We start from the raw sequence: 13313 nt of genomic DNA, 5'->3' as shown, positions 1-13313 counted from the left end.
TGACCAAGTCTTACTTTCCGTTTGTGACAACGGTAGACATTTAGCCAGAACAGCTGAATGGAGGAGCACGCATACCATGTGTATGCAGTCTTTACCATAGTTCTGCAGGATCTAGTGTTGAAATGCCAATGTCTGCATGTTTGTGTCTAGCACAAGATGTCACAAGATACAGCTGAAGGCATTAAAAGCTCTGGCCAAATGCAAAGTGATAGCTGGGCATCACTTTAGGATGGCCCCTACTTGATGGACAGCTTCATATAAACATCATAAATGTTCTCTGACTTCATCTCAATATCCTTTTCTGAAGCAATTGTGGTATAAGACATAGGAATTATCACAAATGGGTGTGTATGTGGGGAGGGGGAGGTTCTTGTTTTTTCTTTCCTTATATGAAAGTTAGTAAACCTGGTGATGAAGATGTTGCACATGCTGTGAGCTTAATGTTTTCTTTCTCTGGAAAGCATGCTGCTGTCTGCTTTGATGTAATCAGTTACTGCTTGCAAATGTGTTCTTCAGAGCAATAGGGTGGGCAGAATAGGTAGGGTGGCTGGCCTCTGTATCTGAAGATGTCTGCCTGTTTATTCTGATGAAGATATGGATCCTTCAGACATGGTACAGACTACAGATTTTGACACTAAAGGGAAATGGTCAGGGCAAATGTGCCTTCCAGCCTTAAACTTTCTAATAGGTCAGTCTTGAACCACAAGAAATGCTTAAACTCTTATAAATTTTTCCAGTTACCATCCTATGTACCCATTCATATAGTATTCTGATTTGTAGTGTTGAGTTAATGCATGGGGTGCTGATGGTGACCATCACTGAAAATGAAAAGAAAGCTGGAATAGTTGTCTATATCCATATGGGAGGAATGGAAAATGAAAATGGCATAAAATTGAATGAAGATGATCTCAAATCTCAGCTAAAAGAAAACCAGCAAAGACTGTAAATCATCCTTTGTGTCCAGTTCAGTTTGAAGATCTGTTTTTTTCAGTTTGAGGGGAAAATGCTAGAATTCTCTTTTAACCTTTTCTGTTTATTTCTGGGCTCTCAACACTGTTTCTCAGGCTCCATGGCTTGCGGGCTGTTTCTTTGTAGATATGTGATGCATCTCTGTGGAACCCTATACTCCTATTAGATTCTGCTCAGATAAGCATCCTTAAATATGTTTTCCTGGGGTTTTAAAGAAAGCATTGCAATTTTTCTTTGGTGACAAGTATGTGCGCTCTAATGCTAGAACAAAGCTGTCTTTACAGCAGGTCTGTGAAAGTGTCTTACTGATTTTTTTTTTTTTTTTTTTTACTTCAGTTCATCTTAGAAAGCTGAAATAAGCAACCCTCCCAAACAAAAGTACAGACTAGGGAGTTTAGGCTTCTACTCTTTAACAGGAAAGCAATGTTTTCACTATGTTTTCCTATTTAGACCATGAAAAAATAAATTTAAAAGGTCTTAATGTTTCTTATATTCATTTGAAGAGCATCTTCAAGAATGAGTACCACTTTTCCTTTGTAACCAGGAATTTTTCTGTTTTACTTAGATGAAGTTAATACACAGATTATCTGGAATTTCTGCATTTCTGTACCCTTTTTTCCACCTTTTCTTCTGGGCAAGATAAATTGTATGTAAAAGATCTGTGTATAGGCTCAAAGCATCAGATTTTTTTTTCCCATTTATAGTTTTCTTGATGATGTCTGATAAGACTTCAGGAAGAGTATTCAGCACCAATTTCAGATGCCAAAACTCTGACTTTATGAACATTTCAGCCTTTTCCCTGTTATTTTGCTCATCCTTTATTGGATATTTTTTTCACCTAGAACTGCGCACACAGTACCAAGTGATTTAGCCTGGGAACTATCAGTATGCTTCTAAAGTTGCTTGTTTTTTCTGTCAGTAGTAGAAGTTCTGCCAGTACTAGAGGTTCTTTTTACCTAATCTTCAGGGATTTGGGCTGGGAATAGATTTGTCTCTAAATCATGTTCTTTCCTTCAATAAGGAAGAAATGGAAGGCAGGGGAAATTGTTCCATATGGTCAGAAGTTTTCTGTTCAGTTTCAGTGATAATGTCAGAATACAGGTTGGAGAGACGCTAGCACAAATGCTTTGACACGAGCAAGTGTTACTACCATCATTTTGGGACTGAGGATCTGGTGCTGTGAATATTTTTGAGACATTCTCAGGCTTGACTCCCTCACTGTCCTTAAGTTGCTCGCTTAGCCAGTCTGTTTCCACATGAGCAAAAATGCAGCCACACCAAGGTACTCTATGAAGTACAGTGATGGTTAAACAATAAATGCCTAGAAACTGCTCCAGGCTATGGAAGTTCTGAGGACTATTTGGAAACGCTGTGGGATCCTGTTCAAGTCTTCTGTGGCTCCAGAACAGGGAGGACAAAATTGATAGCTCTCTGGGAACTGCATTATTTTCCCGCAAGTCCAGTGAGTGAGAATTTTTTCACTAGTATTTTAACAAATACTCCTTGGGTGGATATGCACTTCTGTGTTACCAGCTGCAAAATTACACAGGGTCTCACAGTTTCTTTTGTCCTATCAGTGCTCTTTGGAGATATGATTGTGTCTCTATAGGAAGGAATTTATGAAGAAGACAATGGAACAATAATAAGAAAAAGGTGTATTTTAAAACTCTAGTAGGCTTTCTTCATAGCGGAAAAACTAGGAAAATGCTGAGGAAAATCAATGTTTTTCCCAGTAACCCATTTGAGAGGCAATGATGCAGAGACAGCAAAACCTGAAGAGAAATGACTAAGGGAACATAATATATAATATCGTTATGGTAGATGCCACCACATAATGCACATATATCATCTTCTAAATTATTTTTGTGTGAGCAGCAACAAAGATCAGCCTGTGTCACAGCTGGGTTTAGTTAGACAAGACCCTTGAAATAGGAATTTATGGTGAGAAACAGGAGGGTTTGGTTTCTGCCTTGAGATCCAATTACCAGCAATTTTTGAGGCTGAATTACACATGGGCAACAGATGTTGCTATTGGATGAAATGAAGGAAGAAGGCCTGATGGCATTTGACCACCTCTGTTTCAGGGCAGCACTTTATATGTAAATAAACCACATGAAATGTGAGCTGGACTGATTTCTCCATAATTTGTTTTTCACTGACTGAGAAGGCCTTAAATACTTGCTACTGTTTGGATTTCAAAATAGACAGCACTGTCGAAAGAAAGGAGAGAAACATAGCCCTAACTGGAAGGCCTAGAACACTGCATCAGTGGCAGCTGTAAGGAAGGGTGACAAATGACTGACTTCATCTACACAGTTTTTCAGGGCAGACTCAGATCAGCTGTAGGGAATTAGCTAACCACTCCCCAGGCATGGGTACTGGGAAGTCAGCATTTCCCTTCCATTTTGCTTCTGAAACTTGGCTGGGGTAGGCTTTGTTGGTTATGTAAGCCATATGTATTTATAAAATGTCTATAATATAGATGATTTGTGTCTTTTTTTTGGGCAAGGTATGGGTGTTAAAGTACCAGCATCCAAATCAGAGAGGATATGGAAAGAAGGTAAATTCTTTGAGGCAGGTGGTCTCCTATTATATATTTGTAGCTCACGGTTGGGAACGCAAAGTGCTGTTGTGATATAAAGTGGGGGAGGAGGATATTTTTTGCTTTATTTCGTGTAGAAGCAGGAGAGAAAGAATGGTGCTCTTCAGTCAGTTGCTTTAGGCTGTGTCTGTGCTAGTGGTAAATGGTTGTCTCTTGTTTCAGTATCTCCTGAATGTTTCTGCTGTCTAGTTTAAGTACTGTCTTTTGGTTCTGATGTTTGGGCATTCATATGACTAATAACCCAAACTGCAAAATGGGTGAACAGCTCTGCAGCTGCTATACTGATGCTTAAGAAGAGCGGGTTGATGTGTACACATCTCTGTATAAAATTCATTCTGTTTTTTACATCAGAAGTTAGGCTCACTGGGGAAAAGAAATTCTTGTATTGCTTTACGCAGTGCTGGTGGAAGTTAGATTGTTGGAGCCACAAATATTTCTACTAGTCAAAGCTGTTGCCAGAGTTGAATTCCCTGTTCCAAGCTGTCAGAGTGGCAGTGGCTCTTTATTCCTGTTATGGAGAGAACCCAGCCTGTTCAGCTGGGTGGGACTGCCAGGATGCCCCTTGGCCTCTGGCATTTATTGCTTCCCAGGAGGTGTCTGCTTCTGCTTCCTTTCTGTTAGAGCATTCTTATTATTGTGTAGGCGAAAAATAGCTTTATGATAATGAATGATGTCCCAAGTCAGTGGCTCATTCATGAGTTTATAGTGAATTGTCATGATTTATGTGTTAATGAATAGGATATGTGAATGAGTAGAAGAACTTGCCAAACAGCTTCTAACTGGTACAGTATTCTTGTAAGCTTGATAGTGTGACAACCTCACAAAAAAGCCTAATCTAGCAAATCAAATGCACTCTCTGTAAGATTTTATACCATCTCCCTGTTCCCTCCATGTCTTGCAGGACAAAAGAGAGGTGGAAGCTATTTAGCCAAGACCTGCTCTGAATAACATGAGGGTGCTTCCGACTGGCGGGGATAAGCAGGAGGAGGAGCTGGCAGAGATGAAGGTAACTCCCTCAGCTATGTTGGTCTGTCTGTCATCTACGTGGGTGACAGTCTTGGGGTCCTGATAGACTCATCTATGCTTCTGTGGGTTCCCATGTAGAAAAAAGGCTAGAAATACTGTTTTGTGTGTCTGCCTTGGCATCTGATTGGCTTTGTTTTCTGATATGTAACGTATGTGTCCTACTGCCTTAGAGCAGAGCTATTGTGAAGTAGGAAATGTGTTGCTTTGGTTCCAGTGCTTGCCTTTTGGGAGTTTTGGTTCTTTGTCTCATCTGGTTCAGCTGTCAGATGCTAAAGAGACAAAAATAGTGTGACTATCATTGCAATAGTTCATATGTTAGTCTAAGGCCTAGCCATGTTTGAGACACTTGGAGAAACCGTGTATAAGGCATTCAGAATTAGGAGAGCCAGTTGTTAAGAGGTCTATCTGTACTTAAAGATGGACTGAAGCACCTTATGGAATTTCATGCACCCACATCTTAGACTATTAGATTACAGCCAGCATAGCAGAAACAGTATACTTGATGGCCTCTTGCCCTACCCCTGCTATAGCTCTGACCATCAGATGAAGTTGGCATTTATGCCCTGAGCGTGCCTGGACTCACATACAGATAATTTGCCATTGCCTGGTGCTTTATGCTGTCTGATGTAGTAGGAATTCGCATCCACGCTTCCCAGATACAAACAATAACATGTGGCAGTGTAAGGGGATGAACCTGGTTATTGCTAACAGCTGTGGAAGGTGTGTGTGCATAGTGCTTGAGGCCACGTTAATTCCTCCTGAGCTTTGCCTGCAGCTGCAGGGAGTGACATGGAGAAGGGGTGGACATTGCAGCTGCACTTAGTCCCTGACTTCAGGAGCATAGGAAGTTGTTTTAAATCATACTTAACCTCCTTGGTCAAAAGTATGGTAGCTCACCCACCCTGTTTTACACACCCAATCTTGCCTGTATCTCTTTTTATATTCACTACTGCATGAGATGAATTTTTAGCTAGTTTATGGACCTGGACTTAAGCACCTATCCTGTTGTGAATGACAGTGGTTGCTTTTGGGGTTGCATCTCTCCTAATACATTATTTTAAACTTGTGGAAGTAGTGTCTCATTTCTCTTCCACAGAGCTGCCAAAAAATAATCTCTGCATTTGCACTGCTTCTTATTCCCATTATTTGGGAGGTATTGTACTGTACTGCAGGTACTGTTAACACTGACAAGGACCTTTAAAAATTGCAGCTTTTTATTTAGCCATTGTTAGTACTGACGCTGGATTCAGTTTTATCCAGAAGTTGCCTACTGTAAAAGTCTCAAACTGCTGACCTTTTCTTTCTTCATCTTACACCTTTTTCCAGACTTGTCTCTTTAGTCATCTATGTCTCATTTTGCCCACAAGATGGTGTTGATACCCTGCCCTTATGGTGAGCCCTGTTTCGATTAAAACCTTCACTGAGGCTCTAACCTCAAAAGAGTTCACCACGAGGTAACCTTTAGCACCGCCTGTGTGAGACGCTTGAAGGCCTGGCAAGCATTTACAAAGTAAACCTTAACCCTGTGAGGTAGGAGAGATGTAGGAAAGGGAATGCTTCCCTGAAGCCCCTTCCCAAAACCCCAAACACACAGTCGTCTCGGGAGATGGGAAACTGCTGCGTTTCTGCAGTGAGCTCGGACACCTGTTGGCAGTTTGAACGGACTGTCCAGCTGGCCGAAGGGCAGAATAGAGGCTAGTCCACAGAGAACCGCCACCCTGCTCTTATAAGGACCCCTAAGAGTTGTGACAGCAAGAGATCACATACTGGCTGTGCCACCAACTCTTCCCCCGGGGTGAGTGAAAAGGGGCACTAATACGTGCTGGGATGAGGGAAAAGGGGAGCTAACGCTGCTGAGCTCTCACTGGTCCGTAGTGGCTCCTGCCTGTGCCAAGGCCTGGCCCCTGGGATGTGATGAGCGCACAGCGCTCAGCAGTCGGAGCCCCTCTCCACCAGCCTTTGGCCAGTGTGGCCGAGGGATGGTGTGGAAACCTCGGGGGCCAACCACCCTAGAAACAGTGAGGTTGGACCCTGAGACCAAACATAGACGTTTATGCAGGAAATGTTGGCAAACCCCCGTGTCAGGAGCACTAGAGGGTGCTGTTGTGATGCCAGTAACTTTTGTCCAGTGCACTTAAAGGGGTGTTTTAAAACAGTTTTTATTTATTCATCTTGTTCCTGTTGGCATTTTGATCAAAGCAAGTGAAAAGTACCTCAAAATCTTTTTCACCTGTAGGTATCCTTTGTTTGATCATACATAAAGTATTTTCAGCATCAAAAAGTAGTGAGGTTTTTTTGGGTTTTGGGTTTTTTTTTTTTAAGGTGCAGAAAGTGATTGCTGTAGAGTGCTAGGACACAGTCAGATATGCTTCCTTAAGGGTCACCTGTATTGTGTTGGCTTGTCTAGGTTGTCAGAAATTATATCTAGCACCAAATTGAGATTGATCCCTGCTTTTTGAAACCTCCATCACGTGGGCTGAGAGCCACAAAAAAATGTATCAACATGGCCATTAATTTTAAATATATGGCCCTAAAAGCCATACCTTTTGCGGGGCATTATTCACTCTTTTTGATCTCTCCTTGGGGTTCAGTTATGCATTTGTATCTACAGGAAGTTAAGACCAAACGTTGGTTTTCTATTGAGCTGGGATATAGGTGAGATTCCTATGGGTGACATGGTTTACCCTGGCAGTCCCTGTTCCCTCAGATTACTGTTCAGAATATTCCCTTCTGTTAATGAAAACATACTGCTCAATCTTATTAAATATTTTTGGAAGAACCAGGAGTTAAGATGAACTGGAAGCTATTGATGTTACTCTTAGGAAATTCCAAGTCATTAGGACAAAAGGCAATTTAAGTTTCTACAGAAGCAGCAAATGCTTTGTGAATTGCATGCTATTTCTTCTGCAAATTGAAATCTCATCTGGACAGTACATCAGTGGTACACTTTCCAGCAGCGAATTTAAATTCAAGCACATTATCTCTACTCTTCTCTCTATTTTACTTCTGAGTCAGCAAAGCACTGAAATAACTATTAGATGACCTGCTTGAGGTTTATAAGGACATCGGGTAGAGTTTGTCCCTGGCCAGCTGTAATACTGAACTGTGTTCAAGGGAGCTAGAGTTCAGTGACCAAGGCTCTGTAAGGTAGCTCATGTAAAAATTTTGCCAGAACTATTAGCTTATTCTGCAGTTGACCAGCAAGCAGCATGATGGCCATTGAGTATGACGTTCTTGTAGAATTTGTGGAAATTTTAATATCACATTAAAAGTGCCATCACTTGATAATTTATGATATCAGTACTTATCTATCACTTAATACATAAAAGTTTTTGATTTACCACAGACTTTTCCTGTCATGGGAAAAAAGTGGTCATTGCATCCCTCTGTATGATACTGGAAACAGTGACTTTTTCTGGGTGTGTGGGCTTGCTATTCCTGAAAGACATGGATTTTGAAGACTGAGGATTTATACATATCCACCCTTCTTTCTTGGGCATGAAAGACTGAACCAAATTTCTTTGGCCTTGTGGTGGGCTGGGCTTTGCTTGGGATGGCTGGAGTCAGGAACTGACATTGCCTGTTGCAAGGTGTTTGTGGTACCAAAGGGGAATTCCTGCCAAGAAGGGTGGAGGGGGTGGCCGTCTTGATTCGAAAAAAGGCAAGGAGAAACCTTATTCTTCTGCAGAGCAAATGCCTGCTAAAAGTCTCCTGCAGCACTGCTTTTAATGTACCCCCTGGGGCTTTGTTTTAAAGATATAAATCTCTCCAGCTCCTTCCTCCTATCCCCACGTACAAAACTCCATTCCTCAAGAGAGCTTGAAGGCTGTCAGAAGGATGGTAAATATAGTCATAAAGGAAAAACTGAATTACAAAGACTAAGTTACTTGGCCGTGGTGAAAGAGGAGATCAGATGGAGGTAAATAATCTGTCTTCTATTGTGTGGCTTGTACTTTAATCCCCGTGCCATTCTCTTCTCTGGATATCCAGCAATGTGCACCAAATGGGACGCTGGCCAAGAAGAGGCAGGGAAGCGGATTGCAGTGGTCGTCCTTATCATTGTTAGGCAACGATTTCACAATTGTATCTCATTTTCTTCATTGTGAAGCTAAGAGACTGGCTGTACTGCACCACTGCTGTCTGCAAACACCAGCATATTCAGATCCTGCCCCCACTTTAGCTAAAAGATAAGCATGGTATGATGCAAAATCAGATTTCTTTCCTAAACAAGAAGAGATTTATAATGGCCAAACACTCAAGGTATGCCTAGCAAATACCAAAACCTAAACCCTTTGCAATGGTCTTCAAGATGCAGCAGTTTCTGTTAATAACTTGGCCCCTGAGTTCAGCTTGCAAACCTTTCTTAACTGGAACAAGCAGGTTTATTTTACTCTATTAAGAGACCATGTTTTCTCGCAGCAGCCCCAGTACCTACCTTGCAGCTTATCTCGGGAAGGAAGAAAATATAATCCTTTGTTTAACGTTGACTAATAGCATTAAAGTTACAGTGGGATGTCGATTAACCTGTTCTGACACATTTGCTTGTGGCAGCAGCTTGTTATGGACAGGCCAGGGCAGCCTCCGTAAGGGGAAGTCTTATCAGGGCCAAAGACCTGCAAGACCCGAGGTCCAAGTTTTATACTTGTGCCGGCCGTGTGTCTGAGTGAGTGTCCTGCGCACCGAGGCATGGCCAGGGTCCCTAACAGCCTGGCACTGTCGCGTGTTGGGCAGCTTGAAGCAAAGCCGTCCCTGCCTGGAGACAAATGCACCCCCTCTGCAGCAGGGCCCCCTTCCCTCTGCTCTGCCTTCCCGCGTGGGCTTCCTCTGGCTGTGTGGTCGTCCCAGCACAGGGTGCTGGCGGGATCTTCTCTCTCCACCAGACCTCCTCTCCTTGTGAACCTGATGCCTCTGCTCTATCAGGTTTGCTGGAAACTGGCCCTTTTCCTAAGGGACCCAGGCAGCCCCCACACATAAGAAAGGGCAATTTCCTTAGGAAACAAAACTAGACATAGTTCAGAGTTTTCCCTGCTCATCTAGAAGAAATAAGCATCATTTCAGGCACACTTGGAAGGCTTTCTCTTTGCCTCTGTGTTAGAAACGCAGAGTTGTTTTGTTTCTCCAGCCCCTTCTATTTAACATCTCCTTCTGTTTTCCTGCTGAGGTGAGTGTTATTCCTGCCTGTTTTCTGAGGGAGTGAGAACAACTGCCCCACACTGTGGGCTTTCCTGAGGTAAAGAAGGAAGCCGATACCCAGCTGCAGTTACAGCCCTCACTTCCTGATCTCCAGTCCTGGGCTGTACTTCAAAGCCAGCTTTATACCTGTCTGTACTCTTCCTTTTCTTTTTCTTCTTGTTTTCTTCCCTGGTAGACTCTGACAGTCTTTGGAAATCGAGAGCAGAGAGGTGCTGAAAGGTTTAGCTTATGGCTTGGTATTGAGGCTAGATCCTCTAGTCCCAGTCGCCTTCTGACAGGAGGAAGAGTCGTCACCCTTGCTTTACAAGGGAAAACCACCGAGCTGCAGAGACAAATCTGTCTGGCCTGTCGTTGCCCAAGAAGTTAGTGACTAATCCATGGGGAGAGTCCTGATTTCCTAAATTAGTCTGGAGTAAAGCAAGCTGTGGGCTATCCTTCCCGTGATTTGACACAACTTGGAACAGATGTCTGGTTTGCACTAAAGGTTCAGACTGAAAACCTTGTGAGTTTGCTTGTCTACAGCAACCATAGGAAAGTTTATCTTATGTTATGCTCTGTATGGGGAAAGTGTTTCCTTTTACTGCTTCATTTTAAGTTAGAAAATGGCTGATTCAAAGCCAAAACACTGTGAAAATTATTGCTGTGGAATGTCACCAAAGGAGAAGGTATAGCAAAGCACTGGATACCTAGATAATGAGATCCAGATAATCCAAACAAACTCTGGAAGGCTAGTATCCCCTACACTTGGACACAGCTAGTATGTCACAAAATGGGTGACTTGCAAAGAGAAACCAGAAAAAAGCAACAAAATGCAAAGCAATTTGATATTTCAGGCAGACCCCTTGCCTGTTCTCTTACAATTCAGCAGGTAATTAGTGATCAGAGATCTCTGCCCAAGAGACTCAAAGGAATGGCAGAAAACAGAGTCCTTGAAGAGCTGAGTTGCTGTATTAAACAGCCCTTGTGAATAACTGTGCAAAGACTGACTCCCCCCCCCTCCCTCTGGTCCCCACCAGGCACCCAGCCTCAGGCTATGCTGCCCTTCTGGCTGGACAGGGAGGGCTACCCAAAGGTGTCCCTCTGGACCCTGGCTACAGTGCTGAGATGGCTGCACAGGAGCCCAGGCTGAGCTGGCTTGCCTGCGCTGTCATCTTCTGCTTCTGTGGAAAACCTTTGGTTTTGAAAAGGGCATATGAAACCAGAGAAAGTGAGCTTAAAATCCGGTGAATATTTGTAGCAGCAATCTGTGCGTAGCAGAATCTTCCAGCTGGGAATGGAATAACTCAGCCCATTGTCCAGTGGTTTGGATAGTGAATTCATGTGTGCCTTGAATTATAGTAAAACAGGCAAAAAGAATTATTAAGTTAAAATTAATTAAATATTAAAAAGAATGAATCTTAGAATTACCTGCTTAGCTTCTCCTGCTACCAGTGCTTCTGGGCCAGCTTAGTGCTATCTTAAGGCAGTGGCTCAGGCTGACACAGGTCCCGGACCTCCAGCTCAAGCAGGCTGAGACAACAGCTGCCAGCACCTGAGCTGCACCGCTATCATGGAGTTGCTCAGTGTGTGCCGGGACTGTGAGGACTGTAGGCTTGTGATGGCCAGTGGGATAAGGCTGGGATGGTGTTAAACATTGTGCTGCATGGCCCCTTTCCCCTTCCAGCCAAAGGTTTGCACGCATCTCCTCAAAGCGTCCGTGTCTTCGTCCTTCACATATTGGATGTAGGGACCTAAAGATGATTTGCCAGAATACCTAGGTTGCAACAGGGAAGTGCCTCTGTGCCTTTGTGCAGCTTCTGTTTTGGAAGGTGAGATGTTGCTGAGTGGGAAAATATGAGCGTGGGAGTGAGGGGGAAGTGAAGGCCTGGCATGGCCCCTATTTACTGCATTTATAGATTGAAAAAAAAAATGCTAGGAGCCACCCTGGGTCTCTGAGAAGTGCTAGCATGATGTAGTGGCTAACATGGCCCATTTCAAGCATCAGTGGTAGCTCAAACTGTCTGAGAGAGAGTGCATGCTAAATCCTGCGTGAGCACAGCTTCCCCCACACCTATGGGCTTGGAGGTAGCACAGAGCAGCTGGAAAGCCAAGAGCCTTCCCGCAGCCCTGGTCCCCCACAAGGAGCCCCTGCTCTGGGAAGGTCCCCGGTCGGGCCTGGGCGGTGGCACAGTGCTGTGTCACAGGGCTTGGGGAGCCTGGGGCAGGCAGGACACCTTTGGGCTTCCCCTGCTTCTCTTTCTCCTGGGTCGGATGGAACAGAGGAGGGAAGATGTGTTCTGACACCCCATGGGTGGGTAAGTGGGGAAGGCAGCTTTGCTTTCCTCGGGCTTGTGTGGGTGAATGATAGTATAGGAAATCCACCTGCTGGTAGACAGAGCCAGCAAGTCTGATGAAGATAATGAGCATCTTCAGTGCAGAGCCAGCTATTCTTGTGAGATAACAGTGCTGCGTGCTGCTGGGCTCTCAGTACGGGCAGGGAAACCAAGGCACAAAGCTATTGCTTTTCCTCCTCAGAATCAGGCTCGAGAATGAAGCCAGATTAGGAGGTTGCTGGCTTCTGAATTCATAATCTTATCCTTTGATTTCCTGTCTCTCCATAAAGACTTTATCTCTGTCCTTATACTTCCAGCCCATTTTCTGTCGATTTTGACTATTCAAAATAAATACATAACCAGTAATGCTTGCTCACTGTTACACGCTAGTCACAGGGTCTGACGGCTTGTCCCTGTTCATTTCATTACCTAGATTAACACTTTTGGCTAGTGACCATTTTGTAAAGTTTAATCTCCAATTTTTTAAAGTACCATTTTAAATTAAACTACTGAGAAATGGCTCATGAAATCAACTTTGATTAATGAAAAGATAAGTATACAATCTGCCTGTGATTTTCAGTAAATCACTTAGACACTTGTGCTGCAGTGGCAGAAAAGGGACTGAAAATCAGATCCCTGTGCCTCTAAGTTTTAATGATGCTGCCAAGATGAATGTTTGATTAAAATATTTTGTATTTTGAAAGACTCAACTTTAACTAATATCTACACACAGTTACAAAAAAAAAAAAGGTTGTCTGCTGCCACATACATGTTTATAAAGAACTGTTCAGCAAGGAACAACTGTTCAAGAAACTGCCATAGGTCGTGTATAGAAAGGAAAAAGGGGCCTTACTCTTCCAAAGTGGCCAGTGACCTCGACTGCTCTCTTTTGGGGATTCTTAACAAGAGGCCTATGCTGAGGGTGCCAAGTGGCTGTGCTGAAAATGAAGCCATGTGTGTCTTTAAATAGATGCCAGAGATCACAGTCTGTTTTGAAATTTTAGGGCACCAGCTATCTGCAATTGCACTGCCTGATACGCAGAGTAAACAGAGCAAAGAGGTTCGATCTTTTGGTATCTGTTTTTATTTATACTTATTGTGGCCCTGCTCTATACCATGTATGACACCTTAGGAGAGAAACATTGCTTTTTAAATTAAATTGTGTGTGCTCCTTTAGGTATGTGATTGCTCTGCTCGCTGACAAAAATAAT

Source organism: Dromaius novaehollandiae, chromosome 10 (genome assembly GCF_036370855.1).
Source record: "Dromaius novaehollandiae isolate bDroNov1 chromosome 10, bDroNov1.hap1, whole genome shotgun sequence".
In the NCBI taxonomy this organism is placed as follows: Eukaryota; Metazoa; Chordata; class Aves; order Casuariiformes; family Dromaiidae; genus Dromaius; species Dromaius novaehollandiae.
Note: the sequence above shows the minus strand (reverse complement) of the source record.